The following is a 15976-nucleotide window of genomic DNA, read 5'->3' as shown; positions in this document are numbered from 1 at the left end:
AACATCAACAAGTGAGCCGCAGGACTTGCCCGCTGCCTTTGTATATAGTTGTTTAGTTAGTTAGTGTTAGGTTTCCTTTATTTTGTTTTATTATTTTGGACCGCTCGGACAATGGCCACTTTTTTGTATATATTTTTTAGATTAGGTAGTAGTAGGTTTCATTTATGGTGTTGGGCTCATGGACCCTGGAACATTCCTGTATATAGTTTGCTTTTTGTAGATACTTCTTTTTCATTTCTTATTGTGTTCACCATGAGGAAATGGTTTTTCATATTTTTTCATACTACATGATATTGCTTTGGACGACAATTTTTTTTTATTCCTTTGTTTTTTTGATTATGACTTTTGTTCTCGGACATGGACCATTAATTTACTTATCCACATAGTTGTATGTTTGATTTGTTTACTTATTTTTAATCTATAATACATTTTTTATTTTTACTTTCACTTGTGTTATTTTCTCATTGGTTTCATACATGTCATGATATGTGTTTTGACATTCACTTGCACCCATTGTGTATGTGTGTGTGTCGGGCATGTGTCCATTTACATTGTTGCCATTGGGGTTGTATCATGTAATTGCATTCACTATGTGGGTGGATGCTATCCTTGCCTGGGTGTTTGTGCTGGGTATGCTGCCCATTACTGCCATGATTGTGTATCGTCAGGACCTGGGGCCAGGGGGACATGTGTGGGTGCCTGGTGGAGGTTGCCCCTGCACTGCTGGGGGGTGGGGGTGGTGGGAGACATGAGTGGGGGCCTGGTGGAGGTTGCCCCTGGATGGTGGGAGGTGGGGGTGATAGGGGACATGAGTGGGGGCCTGGTGGAGGTTGCCCCTACACTACTATGGGGTGGGGTGGTGGGAGACATGAGTGGGGGCCTGGTGGAGGTTGCCCCTGGATGGTGGGGGGTGGGGGTGGTGGGAGACATGAGTGGGGGCCTGGTGGAGGTTGACCCTGCACTGCTGGGGGGTGGGGGTGGTGGGAGACATGAGTGGGGGCCTGGTGGAGGCTCACCCTGCACTGCTGGGGGGTGGGGGTGGTGGGAGACATGGGTGGGGGCCTGGTGGAGGCTGACCCTGGATGGTGGGGGGTGGGGGTGGTGGGAGACATGAGTGGGGGCCTGGTGGAGGCTGACCCTGGATGGTGGGGGGTGGGGGTGGTGGGAGACATGAGTGGGGGCCTGGTGGAGGGTGCCCCTGGGTGGTTGGGGTGATAGGGGACATGAGTGGGGGCCTGGTGGAGGTTGCCCCTGCACTGCTGGGGGGTGGGGGTGGTGGGAGACATGAGTGGGGGCCTGGTGGAGGCTGACCCTGCACTGCTGGGGGGTGGGGGTGGTGGGAGACATGGGTGGGGGCCTGGTGGAGGCTGACCCTGGATGGTGGGGGGTGGGGGTGGTGGGAGACATGAGTGGGGGCCTGGTGGAGGCTGACCCTGGATGGTGGGGGGTGGGGGTGGTGGGAGACATGAGTGGGGGCCTGGTGGAGGGTGCCCCTGGATGGTGGGGGGTGGGGGTGATAGGGGACATGAGTGGGGGCCTGGTGGAGGTTGCCCCTGCACTGCTGGGGGTGGGGGTGGTGGGAGACATGAGTGGGGGCCTGGTGGAGGCTGACCCTGCACTGCTGGGGGGTGGGGGTGGTGGGAGACATGGGTGGGGGCCTGGTGGAGGCTGACCCTGGATGGTGGGGGATGGGGGTGGTGGGAGACATGAGTGGGGGCCTGGTGGAGGCTGACCCTGGATGGTGGGGGGTGGGGGTGGTGGGAGACATGAGTGGGGGCCTGGTGGAGGCTGACCCTGGATGGTGGGGGGTGGGGTGGTGGGAGACATGGGTGGGGGCCTGGTGGAGGCTGCCCCTGCACTGCTGGGGGGTGGGGGTGCAAGGGGACATGAGCAGGTGTGCAGGGTAGTCCCCTGTTTTGTGGGCTGCCTGCAGGGGCCGTGGAGGGTGTACAGGGAACACCTGTGAGGACCCACCCAGCCTAATCGCGTGTGTAACTTCCCACGCACCCCTGTAATACACGTACCAAGCCAAATCGCGTGTGATAATTCCCGCGCACCCCTGAAATACACGCGCCCAGGCTATTCGCGTGTGGAAATTCCAGCGCACCCCTGAAATACACGTACCCTGCTGTAATCGCGTGTGGGACTTCCCGCGCACCCCTGAAATACACGCGCCTAGCCTATTCGCGTGTGGAAATTCCCGCGCACCCCTGAAATACACGTACCCTGCTGTAATCGCGTGTGGAACTTCCCGCGCACCCCTGAAATACACGCGCCCAGGCTATTCGCGTGTGGAAATTCCCACGCACCCCTGAAATACACGCGCCCAGGCTATTCGCGTGTGGAACTTCCCGCGCACCCCTGATATACACGCGCCCAGGCTATTCGCGTGTGGAAATTCCCGCGCACCCCTGAAATACACGCGCCCAGGCTATTCGCGTGTGGAAGTTACCGCGCACCCCTGAAATACACGTACCCTGCTGTAATCGCGTGTGGGACTTCCCGCGCACCCCTGAAATGCACGTACCCTGCTGTAATCGCGTGTGGGACTTCCCGCGCACCCCTGAAATACACGTACCCTGATGGAATGGCGTGTGGAACTTGCCGCGCACCCCTGAAATACACCTACCCTGATGGAATCGCGTGTGGACCTTCCCGCGCACCCCTGAAATCCACGTACCCGGCCAAATCGCGTGTGAGACTTCCCGCGCACCCCGGTATACACGCACACGTATTTTTTGTCAGCGTGTCCATGTTTGTGGGTACCCCTTTGCACGTCATTTGTCCTGGAGGGCCACAGTATAGGACATTCATCATGGCAGTATATGGGTGCTATTTGTTGGCGCACCTTTTGGCGCACATTTCTTACAGCCGCAGAGACGCTACCGCCTGCTTTCTTGTGGCGGTCGTGTTTGTGCCTGTGCGCTGGTTTGAGCGTGCGCTTTTTTGCCCTATTCTATTCCATGAATACGTGTTGTAGGCGAGCGTGTGGGCGTTCCGCGCACTTGTGCCCTGTGCTTCCCCCGTGACGCCCACGTTTTTGCAAGTTGTTCCCCATTCCGAGTGTTACGCCCGTGTTCCGCCTACTTTTGTTGCGTGCGCCGCGCTATGTGCGAATTTCGCTGTGGCCTGTGCGATTTTCGCTGTGACCTGGCGCACGCTGTTAGATGGCCTGTGCGCCAACGTGCGTGGCGCACTTTTTATCGCACATCCGCTGGTTTTCTCGCGCACGGACTTCCATGAATCGACGTGCGCTGCTTTTCGTGCGATTTTCGCACTTGCACTGCGATTTTCGCTATTCCACTGCGATTCGCACGTTTTTGCCCACTTGCGCCGCGCTAATTATTCCATGAATCGGCCTGCGAGTGTCTGTATCAAAACAATTGAGATCCTACATGCTCATAAAGTGATACTGCAACAAATATCGATACTCATACAACAGTATAATATACATGAACATTTGGGTCAAGAACTGGTGCTTGGACAACGACACTAAAAGCATCAACATGTATGTTCCAAACCTTTCTGTTTACTTTTAGGTTCTTCGTTAGGACACACGCTCTGCCCTGAGTCTGTAGATTCTTGTATTGCACATCAAATGTATAATAGTATGGAATATGTTAACTATGGTTCTTATCATCACAAATTATTTCTCGGCCACACCTATTAGCATTTGTTTGCCTGGTATACACCTCTGTTTGTTCAACAGTGTCCCTCCTAAATAGAGGCTAATTCATCTGCTTTTTTGTATTGTCATTGAATAAGGCAACAGATGGCTCAGGCAAAAAATATTCCTGGCTTTATATTTTCATCAAGCTTAAAAACATCTACAAAACATACTGGTGCGCATATGTTCAAGGATGTTCTGAAGGAAGCATTGGACAACCATATCAGACCACATAGAATGCCAACATAATTCTTAGTTGATCTTGCTGAAATGGTATTAACAAAAAACTGTTCAAAGATCATTATTGTTGGCAAATCAAAGGAACCAGTATGGTGGTCTACATTTGCCCCAAACATAGCCAATTCATATATGGCCGATTATGAGAAAAAGTTGGTTTAAAATATATCAACCCCAAGAAATTCAATTATTTATTTTTATTTTTTATGTTATTGATTGCTTGTTAGGCACTTATACAATATGAAAATACTGGTTCAAAGTGCTCACAGGGCAAGGGAGGGAGCAGGAGTGGGAAATACATTAAAGTACATTAAAAACAAAATATATAATAGCAGATGGTGGAAGAGGAAAACAGGAAAAACCTACTATGCCTTGTGAGTATTCGGAACATGTAAGTACAGCAACGAAGAAGACAGGGGGTCAGTGCTGTGGAGCCTGAGCTCATAGGTGAGCCACAGATGAAGTGTTAGGAACGTTGAGTGCTACACGACCTGGAGCCGCAGGGGGTGTAAGTGCGAGCCACCAAGGCACAGGGTTTAAGTGCAAGTCCAGATAGACAGGAGCTGGGGTGATTGGATGCAGGAGCTCAGGGCCTGAGGATGCATAAGGGCCCATGACACCAATCGCAACTGTGTGATTAGCCAGGGAGAGAAGAAGGGAAGGAGAGCATAAAGAGGAGAGCCTTAAGGAGCTTCCGTAATTTAAAAGCGCAGAGGGAGCGGGAGGCTGTTCCATAGGAGGGAGCCAGCTGAGGAAAGCAAACAACCCCTTGCCCTCTGTTTAGCAAAATGCTTTGCACACAGAGAGTTACAACCAGAGGAGCTTAGTGGTCTAGAGGGGGAGGATTTAGTAAGATAAAGTTGAAGATAGTGTGGTCCCTGAGCCCAGACCACCTTGTGGATGATGCACAGGGATTTGAATTTAATCTGTGCAGCAACTGGGAGCCAGTGAAGACGTTTTAGCGCAGGAGAGATGCAGTCCCTGGGCTTAAGGCCAAGGATAAGTCTTGCTTCCCTGTTCTGGATTAGCTGGAGGGGTCGCAGAGTGGACGATGGTAGATTGGGGAGGAGGCTATTGCAATAGTCAAGCATAGAGAGAACCAGGACTTCATTCACATTGAGCCTCTGGGGGAAAGTAAAAAAAGGGATAATTGCTTTGAGAAGGAAGAGCTGAAAGTGCGTCTTCTTGGCAATGTGCTGAGTGTGAAGGAGGAAGGAGTAAGAGGAGTCAAATATGACTCCAAGGTTTCTGGCTTCAGAAGAGGGCACAGGGGGAGAGCCCAAAGAGGAAGGCCAGAGTGAAGGGAAGAAGCAGGGAGCAGGAGTCCCTATTGGAAGGATCGCAGTTTTACAAGCATTGATGCAGTGATCATTGGCGGTTCACCAGGACTGGATGGCAGATATGCAGTCAGGGATGATCAAGGGTGCAAAAGGGGTGGCAGGGTGTTTAAAAAAGATCTGTTTGTCATATGCGTAACACTGGAAGTTGGAAGAGAAGGAGGAGATGAGGTGTGCAAGCAGAGCAAGGTAGATGTTAAACAGCTGGGGGGATTAGCTGGAGGGGTAGCTTTCTAGAAATCCATATCAATATGTCATTGTTGTATTGAAAATATATTATTAATATGGTAACATGCATGAATTGATGTATTTCAAAATGAGGTTCCACAACTACAATCAGAATATCAAACTGACAGTCCAGTGTAGCAATTCTCAAAATCAATTTCTATATTTTGTATTAAAATAAAATTAACCTGGAGCTCTCCTGATTTATATATCAAACCGACACATCGTAACACTTTTTTCATCAGTTATCATCCCATTAGTCTAAAAGTCAATCTTCCTGATAGGCCATTTTTAAGAATTAGGTGAAATTTCTCTTCAAAATGTGATTTTGAGAAATATGATCATAATCTTAAGATTAAATTGAAAGCACAAGGTTACCTGAAACAGGGAATTAATTAAGCATACCGAAAAGAGCCTGCTACAGGGATAGAGGGACACTTTTACATCCACAGAAGCGTGACAACTCTTAGAAACATTTAGTCTGTGCAACATCTTTTTCTAATATGAGCAAATAAATCAAGCAAACCATTTACAAAATACTGACATTTGAACAGAATACAGGAACAACCATTAACCAAACCATTATTTTGCATTAAAAATGGCCACATTATGCAGCATGTTTGGTCAAGACTTATCCGACACCTGAAAAATGTATCAACCAAAATCACATGACTGCGCAGAGGAAGCCACTGACTCAGCATTACCCATTGCCGATGTATCAACTGTAAATATACAAAAATAACAACACACTTTCAATCAAACCTTTCAAATGGCATGTATTGTCTTTTTCCAGCAGCCAAAGTAAATAAGTCATATATGCCTTCAAATACCCTTATGCATAGTTATTATTATAATTGTTCATTTATAACGCGCTTAATACCAGGTGTGGTTGCTAAGTGCGGGATTGGGATTCAAACCTGTGTTGACCTGCTTTGTCTTGCTTCCAAGACAAATGTGTTGCCCCTGAGCTATCCTTCCTCCTCAGGTAGCCATCACTACAAGAAATGTCACTTCCTGTACAGGGGAACACTGTTCAAATTAGAAAAGAGGTGACTATACTACATTTCATTTACAATATTACATTGATGAAAAACATACACCAGAATCAATTGAATGGTGTATATATCCCCTCCTCTCATCAAGTGCTATATGAGAGAAGGCAATATAAAGAATGTTCTGTTACAGAAAGAACAAAGATGGATATAACACCTTCAGATCACTACTACAGGTATCAATGAACAGATTCTATGGGTTACACTAGCTACTTCATGGTGACATTCTTATATAGGGCCTCATTACGAGGTTGCCAGTCCAGAAACAATGGTACTGGTAAGCTTGCTCCTCCTTCCCATTGGCTGCTCATGGCTTGTTAAGCCATTAATTGAAACTGAGAGGTGGGAGCCGACCCATCCACCCAAGGCCCACAACGAAGGCCCCTGTCTGCTCCCTGTCAGCTACTAGAACGCTAGATGACATTCTTTCCTGATGCTGGACCTCGCTCGACAGTGAAATCTGGACTTCCATGACACTTCTCCATAACTAAGGATACATTCCCTCCTCTGGACACCCTTCTATCATCTTTCTCCTTTGCTTCCTTCTTGGCTTGTCCCCCATGTTGTACTTCTGGCTACACTCTGTGTTCACACCCACTGCTAGCTTCCGAATCCGGTTGCTATTCAAATTTGTCTGTGTTTTCAGGCATTTAGCTTAGTTCCATTCATCATCTTGGCCTTTCCTTACCTCTCTTTCTCTCCTTTTCTCTACCCCCTCTGTGGGCCTTTATATACTTGCCTGTTGTATCTCGCCCCCCTACCCTTTTTTATTCTTGTGTTTATTCTTGTGTTTAACCCTAGATAAGTGGCCCATCTGCACTGTCTAGGGTCAGGCACTACACAAGAGATTAGGTAGAATGGTTGGAGGGCAAGTAGTTCTAAATTACATTTAAGGTAACTCTAAAAAGGAAAAGAAAATGAACCACTAACCTGACATTTATTGTGGGAAAACCATCAAGAAATCACCATATGTGTTCTGCTACAAAATCCCATCCCCATCCTCTCCAGGTATGGACAACCAAGTGCCCATGATAGTGTCGTAATGTTACTATGATGGACCTAGTCAACATCCCATGTGCACCGCTATGTAAAGAATGATTTGACCTACAGAACATATTTTAGCTTTGACAGTTTGTCTACACAGATGACATCTCCAGCCCTAACACCACCTGCTACAATTCCACCCTAGCATGTTTGGACAGGGCCCAGTCTGTTTCTTAATATTATGATTTAAAAAAAGAAATCAAAACCAATGGTGGCCCCTTAACTTTTGGCTGGGAAAGTCAACCACAATATTATTCTTGACAAATGGGTTTTTGTTTGCCTTCCTTCTTTCTCCGACTCTTCATTCTGCGAATTATGCTTGTCTACTGGCATCCAGTCCTGGATGCATCCCATTGTCCTCCATTTGAATGCTTCTGAAACTGAAATTATATTTTTCCTGATTCACACATCTTATCCTCCCTTTACTATTCCCTTTGGTCAATCTGCTCAAAATATAAATATCTGTAACATTCTCACTCCTGTCTCTTTCCACTCTATAACATTCATAAACCTGTACTTTCTTCTCCTCTAGGCTACTAAACATATTATCTCTGCTCTGTTCCTGTCATGATTCCTGCCCCTCATGTCGCCAGCCCTCCAGGATGTCAGGCTGGAGCCAGGCCACGATCACCTACATGGCCCTGAAGGGCCTCTCCATCCCTCCAAAGACCCACTTGGAGTCAGACTTGGCGCTTGTGGCACCAGACTCACTCACTCCCATAGGATAACATTGGGGTTGGACTTGTAGTGCATTGATGGGGACAAGATGGATGCCCCCACATATTTAGTTTCCCAGAACTGCATGTGCGGTCCAATCTTTTGTGTGTGGTTCTGCCCAGAGGCACCTGGATAAACCGAGAAACTATTTAAGCCATACCCAGGTTGAGAAACATGCTTTGCGTTTTCTGCACCTGCAGCGTGACACTCACCGTGTTCGGATCGGTCTCTGGTAGGCCTGCATCTTTCTTCTGTGCTCAGCTCCTGCAAGAACAAGAACACTGTTAGGAACAGCCTTACCTTGCGGCTGTTCTGCCCATCAGTCATCGCTCCTTCTGTTCTGCGGGCATCTCCGGCAGTGTCATTCCCATCCCGGCACGCTGCTTCTAAAGGAAAAGGGAAAAGAACAGAAAAAAGGCATTAGTAAGCATTCTGCAAATCTTCCCTTATTTTTAAATACTGTATGAGCTTCAAACGCTTACCTGAATCCCAGCCGCTTCGGGTGAACTCTGTCTCCAGAACTTCTCATTCATCTGCAAGAGGTAAAAGACACTCCAGGTTAGCGTGGAAACATCTAGAGGCGCCACATACCGCGCTTACCCACCGCATTTGTTCTTCATAACTGGCATCCACGCTGAAAACTTTGCGGCACCTAAAAGACACAGAAAAAGAACTCAGTTCAATGCAAATACGAAAGGGGTGCATCGCACACCACGCTCTCACTCACCTTCAGTGCTACTCATCTCAGCAGCACACTGCCATCCCTGGACGTCGGCCATCATCTAAGGAAGGAAAGGAACGAAGTTAGAGAACTGTTCAAAAGACTTATTATACTTACCTGTTGGACTCTTGCAAGTGAAGTAACTAGGCAGCAATGAGCCCGCATCAATCAATGCACCCCTGCGCTGAAGGCAGGACGGAGAGCACACTATCCAAGAAAACAAGGTGCTGTGGATCAAAGGGAAGGGTTGGACCCTGGGGAAGAAGGGGTTCAGGCACACAGAGACAATAGGGAGTTAAACTCTACCAATCCTGTGTTTCAGGACCAGTCTTCCGTCGAATAGCCTCCAGGCAAGGGTTCAAGGTCGTAAGAGGTCAGAACAGGCTGAGTGACGTCCCCATGAATACCAGATGAGCGTTACAGTTCCTTTCACATTTATTATTGTTCTGTCTTACTAATTGCTGTTCATACACTTGTATACCTTTATTCTCTAATTTCTTTATTCCTGCTTGTTCTTTACTCTCTGAATCACTTCATCTTCTATCATTTCCTAAGCCTCACTATGCTCAGTCCTGTTTTCATTCTTTGTTCTTACTAGCACTTCAAATTCATGACCTCTTTTCATTTGATCTTTGGCCACTATTTCTTTAATTCCTTAAAACATATCTTCTTTCTTTAGATCAGTGATTCTTTAGATCAATATTTTTGTAGGTTAATGCAATATCTGTGTGCTAATATTCAGTGTGTAGTGCTTTGACAAAAGGTTTTATACATCAATAAATACGTACTACAAATACAAGTAAAGGTTGCTTGCCTACAGCAAAGAATATATCCTGTTTACTCTAATCTAGACATTTCTGACATGCAAAATGCACGAACATCCATTCCTATAAAATCAAATTTGAATAGCTATTCTTATACGACAATATTCAATTAACATTTAAATTATCATTGCTTCCCGGTTTGCATATGTTCTGATCATTTTATCATAAATTGGTAATATGTAATGTACTTTATTTTCCCTAACCTCAATAACATTTCACTTGATTTTATCTAGCACCATTGACAAGTATTGGCATTATAGAAAACATTCTGATATACATTGCATTAAAATATTTTCTTATTGTGAAAACAATCCTATCCTCAAGAGAATGTATGATTGACTGCTAGTTTGGGCACGTTTGTAAATTAAGAAGAGCTAATTTTGCCCCTAAATAATTTGAGCCGTTACGTCTGTACTGACACATAAATGGCTACCCGCCACCATAGAGATTTCTCCACCCAAATTTTAGATATTTCAGAAATGTCTGTCCCATAAATATTACCAGGTTTCCATCAAATTGTTGAAGGACAGGACACTGTGGCTGTTGCCTGTGTATCAATTGTGTAAAGCCACATTTGCAAAGTGTTTCTAGATTTCTATAACATTTTCTTTTTCCATTCATATACTTGTGAACACATGTCTCTATATTATGAAACAACAACCACATACCTTGATATAACACCAATGTTTTTCAGATCAAACAGGTTGCCTGTTGCATCCAAATAATCTCTCATGTAGAGTTTACAAACTTTGGAATCCCATGGGAGCAGTCATCCAACCCATTGTAACTTTTATAACCCAATACTAGGCATATTAAAACATAACAGAAAATTGAGATTTTGTGCAGACCTAAAGAAATTTAACAAGAGGGTACACATATCAAGGTGGCCCCTCTGTTACAGTGATCAAGGATTGCACAGATCTAAGGTTCCAAAGTATATTCGATCTTGAATTGACACCACATTGGTACTCTATGAACACTACTGTAACTTGCCTTTGCCTTTGGGGTGGACATCAGTATGTGTGGACATGTATGATATTTGAGTACATTTAAATAGGAAATTAATGAAATATATTGCTGTTAGGAATAAGGGCTGGAGCCGGAAAGGAGTGCACAAGGGCGTTTAGTTGCAACCTGAATGGTGGAATGGCCAAGAAACTACAATTCCCATCAGCCCTTGGGAAAACGTGTCGTTTTTTGACGCAATTGTGAAAAGTTTATGAGCGAGCAACGGTGCGCATCACGTGTGGCTTATTTACTTTTGTGGTGGGGTCAGAGATGGAGCTGGAAGGAGGGGTTTGTGCGAGGTACTGCGTTCTTGACTAATGAGCCCCTCGGCGCACGCACGAAGGCTGCAGAGGAAGCGGAGAACGAGCGGGTTGACTGCTGGAACCCTTTTCATCGGGAAGTCCTGTGGGGCTTCTCGGATTTCAGATAAGTGTTGGGGAATTTCAGGGGCGGGATTGTTTGCTTCTGCATCGTCAATACGGACAATGCCAAACACAACTTCCCTGCTATGCTGATGGTGTTTTTTAATGCACATACTTAACTATACCAGGAGGCGGGAGCATACTGTCAGTTTCATGTTTTCAGTGCGTTCAGATGGCATCAAGTACGCCGCTTCCAACTAAGTTATGTAATTTTGGAATACATGCCGTTATTCATGAAAGGGTCAACTCATACGGCCAAAACTAGTTAGAAATCATTTTCTAGTGTGTGTCATCTATGTTGCTAATGCTTGCCCAATGGGCCATGAGTCTGTGTCTATCATATATAGGTAAGATCCCATTGTATGTGTACATCATGCTTTGCTAATGTATCTTATATGTTGGGTTCTAAATCTAGCACACGTATCAAGGTGTGTAGGTGTGTTACATTCAAGATAAGCAGGGAGTAGGTATGTGCAAGTACTGTTTAGGGTTAGTAAAAGTTCTTGAGTATCACTAAATGCTATATGTTGTGCATGGTCTAGGTAGGGAGGGTTTTTCCCTGTGCTTCCCCATGTCCCATCCAATTTAGGAGTTACCTAACCCTCTATCTGGTGTTGCTAATTCCCCACCCTATCCACAACCTCTCCCTAACTCCTCTTCCGCCCACTGGCTGCCACGTGGCGTCCTGTATGCATATATATCAGACGCCCGCTCCAACCACGCTGGGAGGGTCGAATTAATTCGGCTTCTGTGGTTCGGGGGAGAGTGTCAATCTCTCTTCCCTTTTGTGTGTTTGACAATTGCTACATACGACTATGTTTGACCTTGGAGAAAGAGGAACCCTGATTTATGTGGATGATGTATTGATATAAAGGAAATCTGTGGACAAACACTTGGTGGAGACCTGCCGCATGCTGGTACTATTAAAGAGTTATTTTATTTAAAATAATCACTCTAGAACATAAAATATTGCTGAACCAAAACTGAACCTTCTAGAACCTGACCTTGTAGGTGAGGGCCTTGAACCTCAGAAGAAGAAGATTGAGACTTGTTGGTTGTTAAGGGAAATTTCTTATGTTGACCAACTACAGTCATACAATTCTAGAGAATTAGACACTAATCCCTCAACCCTTAGTCCATCTAATGAAGGCTGGGTTAAACAATTAAAACTCTCTGCTTGAATTATCAAAATAAAACCAAACAGTTTTTCCTATAAATAGGATGTTTCAACACATGTTTATCATGGCTCCTACATCAGAGGCCTGACCAGGTTAACAATAATAATGTCATATGTGGGTAACACATCATCACTGGTTGAAGTAAACATTAACATATGCACTTCTTTCAATGGTATGGATATTGGCAAAATAAATTGTGTTTATCCATGAGGAATATATTATAGTGCAGACTTCCAACCAGCCCCTACAATATTTTCAGAGAGACCGGTTAAGGAATTAGAATGCCTGTAATTCAAGGACACTTCTTGTAGTCTTTCAATTTAAGGCATCCCTGTAGAGATCATATATAGCCAAAATAAAAATAGTTTGATGGCTCATGGATAAGTCAGCATGCATGACTCTTATAACTGTTTAGTGTTAAGATGGATTTCTGAACTCTGTCCTGGAGGGGCAGAGGTTCAGAAGGCCAGCCTAGTTTCTTGGAACAGGGTAATCTCTGGGCAAGCCAGACCAATCAGGGTAGCGATGGCAGCGGTCAAGACTAAGTGCCTCATTACGAGTCCGGCGTAACCGCGGCGGTAAAACCGCCTGGTTACCGCCGGACTCGTAATACCATTCCGCCTCCATGATTCCCGGAATTACCGGGGCATTACAACCCCAGTTTTCCGGGAATCACAGAGGCGGAATGGTGTTAATCCCCTTTCCCATTGAGTCCTATTGGACTCAATGGGAATGGGGATCATGGAAACACCGGCAGCATCTCGTAATGCTGCCAGTGTTTCCTCGTCCGCCTGCAGGCGGGCGGTGTTAAACCCGCCAGGTCAGACCTGGCGGGAACATCACCTCCCGCCTGCAGGAGTTGTGATCGCCTGGCATGGAAAGAACAGTGGCAGCAGGTTTGCATACCGGGCGATTTGTAATGAGGCCCTAGGTCTCAAGAGGGGTGAGGGTGACTGAAAGCCTGCAATGAGCATACAAAGCAAGGACACTTACAAATTACTCCAGACAGGTGTTATATTAAAAATATAGACACATTTATTACAAAGCCTTTGTAACATCGACCATAGTAAAGAATTACGTTAAAACTCCAATAAACCAACACATCACAAGCAATACAATATATATACAAGACCAAGGGGTCTAAAGAGTTAGAAGCACTTAATATGCAGACCACCTAGATGGGGAGGAAAACAGGCAGTGCAAGTAATCGTTAGACACAGTTCGACATCAGAGGCCACCAAACTAGAAGGAAGTCCGAGCCCTAAGAAGAGTGGAGCCTTGTGCTCAAAAGTACCTGCACACGCGGGTGCCAACGGGCAAAGGAGAGTCTCTTCAGGGAAATCAGGCAGTTCAGAGAGGTGAACAAAACGATGAAGAACAGTTCCCCGCTACTCAAGCGTGGCCTCCACTTGTGGGCAGAAGCAGGGCGCGAGTGCGGAAAAGGGTTGCTGTTTACGACAGCAATGGAAAGCCACAGGCTCCTGCGGGAGGGCGACCGGTTAGGGTATTGACTACTCACCGGTCCCCGATGCAGGCAGACCCAGGCTTTTCTGGTTCAGTTTAGATACTGGCAGGTTCAGATGCGAACAGCAGGGTGTCTCGAAGCTGTGTAGATTCTGCGACAGCAGGAGTCAGGGACGAGGGTGTCCCAAATGCAGCGAACACGCACAGGTTTGTTACCACAGCAGGGCAACTCGTCAACTGCAGGTATTCCGGTCCCAAAGCACACGTCTCACTTCAGTCCTGGGAATGCCAAGTGTACGAATCGTGTGAGAGTGCCAAGGACACAGGATTAGCAGTAAGCCACAAGGCGGTGACAGAGCAAGGTTCCTGTGTAGGCTGGTCAGTCCACTGGATGGACCAGGGACGCTTCTGAAGGCTTACGTACAGGATTTGGTGAAGATGCCAAGAATAGTTGTTCCCACTATTCTAAAGGGTCGAAGCGCCAGTATAGGCCTTCTCGTTCATGCAGAGGCAGAGGGATCTCACAGGAAGACAGCAGTGCAGGGTGCCAAACCTTCAGCGGGTCACCAGCATTTCCTCGACTCAGCTTCTTAGTTGCAGGATACTTGGCTCCTTTTCCTTTGTTTGCGAGAACTCAGGAGATCGACCTGGTAGTGGTGTTTCCAGCCTCCTCTTATCCAGAGTTCCCTTCACGCCAAAACGGAGAGGACCCAATGGGAGATCTGCTCACAAAACACCATACGTGGACCTATCATGGACCACGGTGGTCCCAGGCATTCAAGATACTCTAGACTCTCTGGCACCCAGGATGTGTATTGGGAATAGACATCCCAGCCCACAACCTGGAGGCACACACAAGGGAGGCAGAAGCCCGCAAAAGCGTTGTGTTTTGTGGGAAAGTGCATGACCAAATAAGGACTGCCCCGGGTCGGCTCGACCTGGGGGAAGGTGAAGGGGCAAGACGGTCAGCGAACAGGACAAAGAACCTCGTGGCATGGCCATTTTGGAGGCTAAGCCACCCATTTGGGCCAAACGCGGGAAGCGCGGTTAACATGGCAAAAAGGGGTTCAAAACACAAAGAAACGATAGCTGCCACCAGTCCCATCCGTGACACACTTGCACATTTCATGATAAGTCCAGCGAGATTTTCTAGGGCCATTGGAATGACTAGAGACCCAAGAGTGCTGTAATGTAAGTTACGGTGCACTCTTGTTTCATGTTGCTCAAAAGCTGCAACATGAGGAAAGGACTAAGGGAAACGAAGTCTCCCGGTACTGACTGTCTTAAGGGCATGTCAGTTTCCCTGCAAGAATGGAGCGAAAGCCCAGAGGAGTGCGGCGGAAGGCTGCGCTTCTCTGGCAAAGTCTAGATCAAGGTGTAAAACAACAGCAAAACGTTTGGGGGTTGCCACATGGAAGGAAAATTACCTACAATTATGAAATCCTTCCTAACATTTAGAACATGAGTATTTAAACACAACTGACAAAATGCGGGCATTTGTAGCTTCTCCTCACAAGTTGTATGAAGAAATACACTCCTTTCAGGAAAATACCCACATTTAATATGGATGGATGTTCATAACATATCAATGAAAATGATGAGAAAGAATAATTAGTTGAATGATATCCCATATCCCTCAGCAGATTACAAAAATGGTCCTCAGAGATTTTATGTGGTTAGATCTGGTGGCGATATACCAAGCGATCCTTACTATTGTAAATCACCTTCAGGAACTACTGATAATTACCATTGATTGGTGTTTAAAGGATGGCGGGCCCCTGCGCTAACTGTCATTAATTAGTTAGTTGCTGTAATGCGACCTGCGTCCTGGCACATGGTTTGTCTTTGAACCAAAACTCCAATGTTCCCAATGAACACCAAAGTACAGATCTTAATTTGCCCTTATACAGATTGGCTATCCAGCCCACCGCCAGAAGAACTGGGAAGTACTCACTAGGCGCTACAATCCTTTACAGGATCACCTACCATTGTCCTGCCTTGATAAAGACTACCGTTGAAAGATGTGTTGACTCTCTCTCACCCATACCTAGCATGTTCTGCTAGGCCTTTGGTTTAAATG

Source organism: Ambystoma mexicanum, chromosome 5q, assembly GCF_040938575.1.
Source record: "Ambystoma mexicanum isolate Mex_15411 chromosome 5q, UKY_AmexF1_1, whole genome shotgun sequence".
NCBI classification, from domain to species: domain Eukaryota; kingdom Metazoa; phylum Chordata; class Amphibia; order Caudata; family Ambystomatidae; genus Ambystoma; species Ambystoma mexicanum.
The sequence above is the reverse complement of the archived record's forward strand: the minus strand, read 5'-3'. Positions refer to the sequence as shown.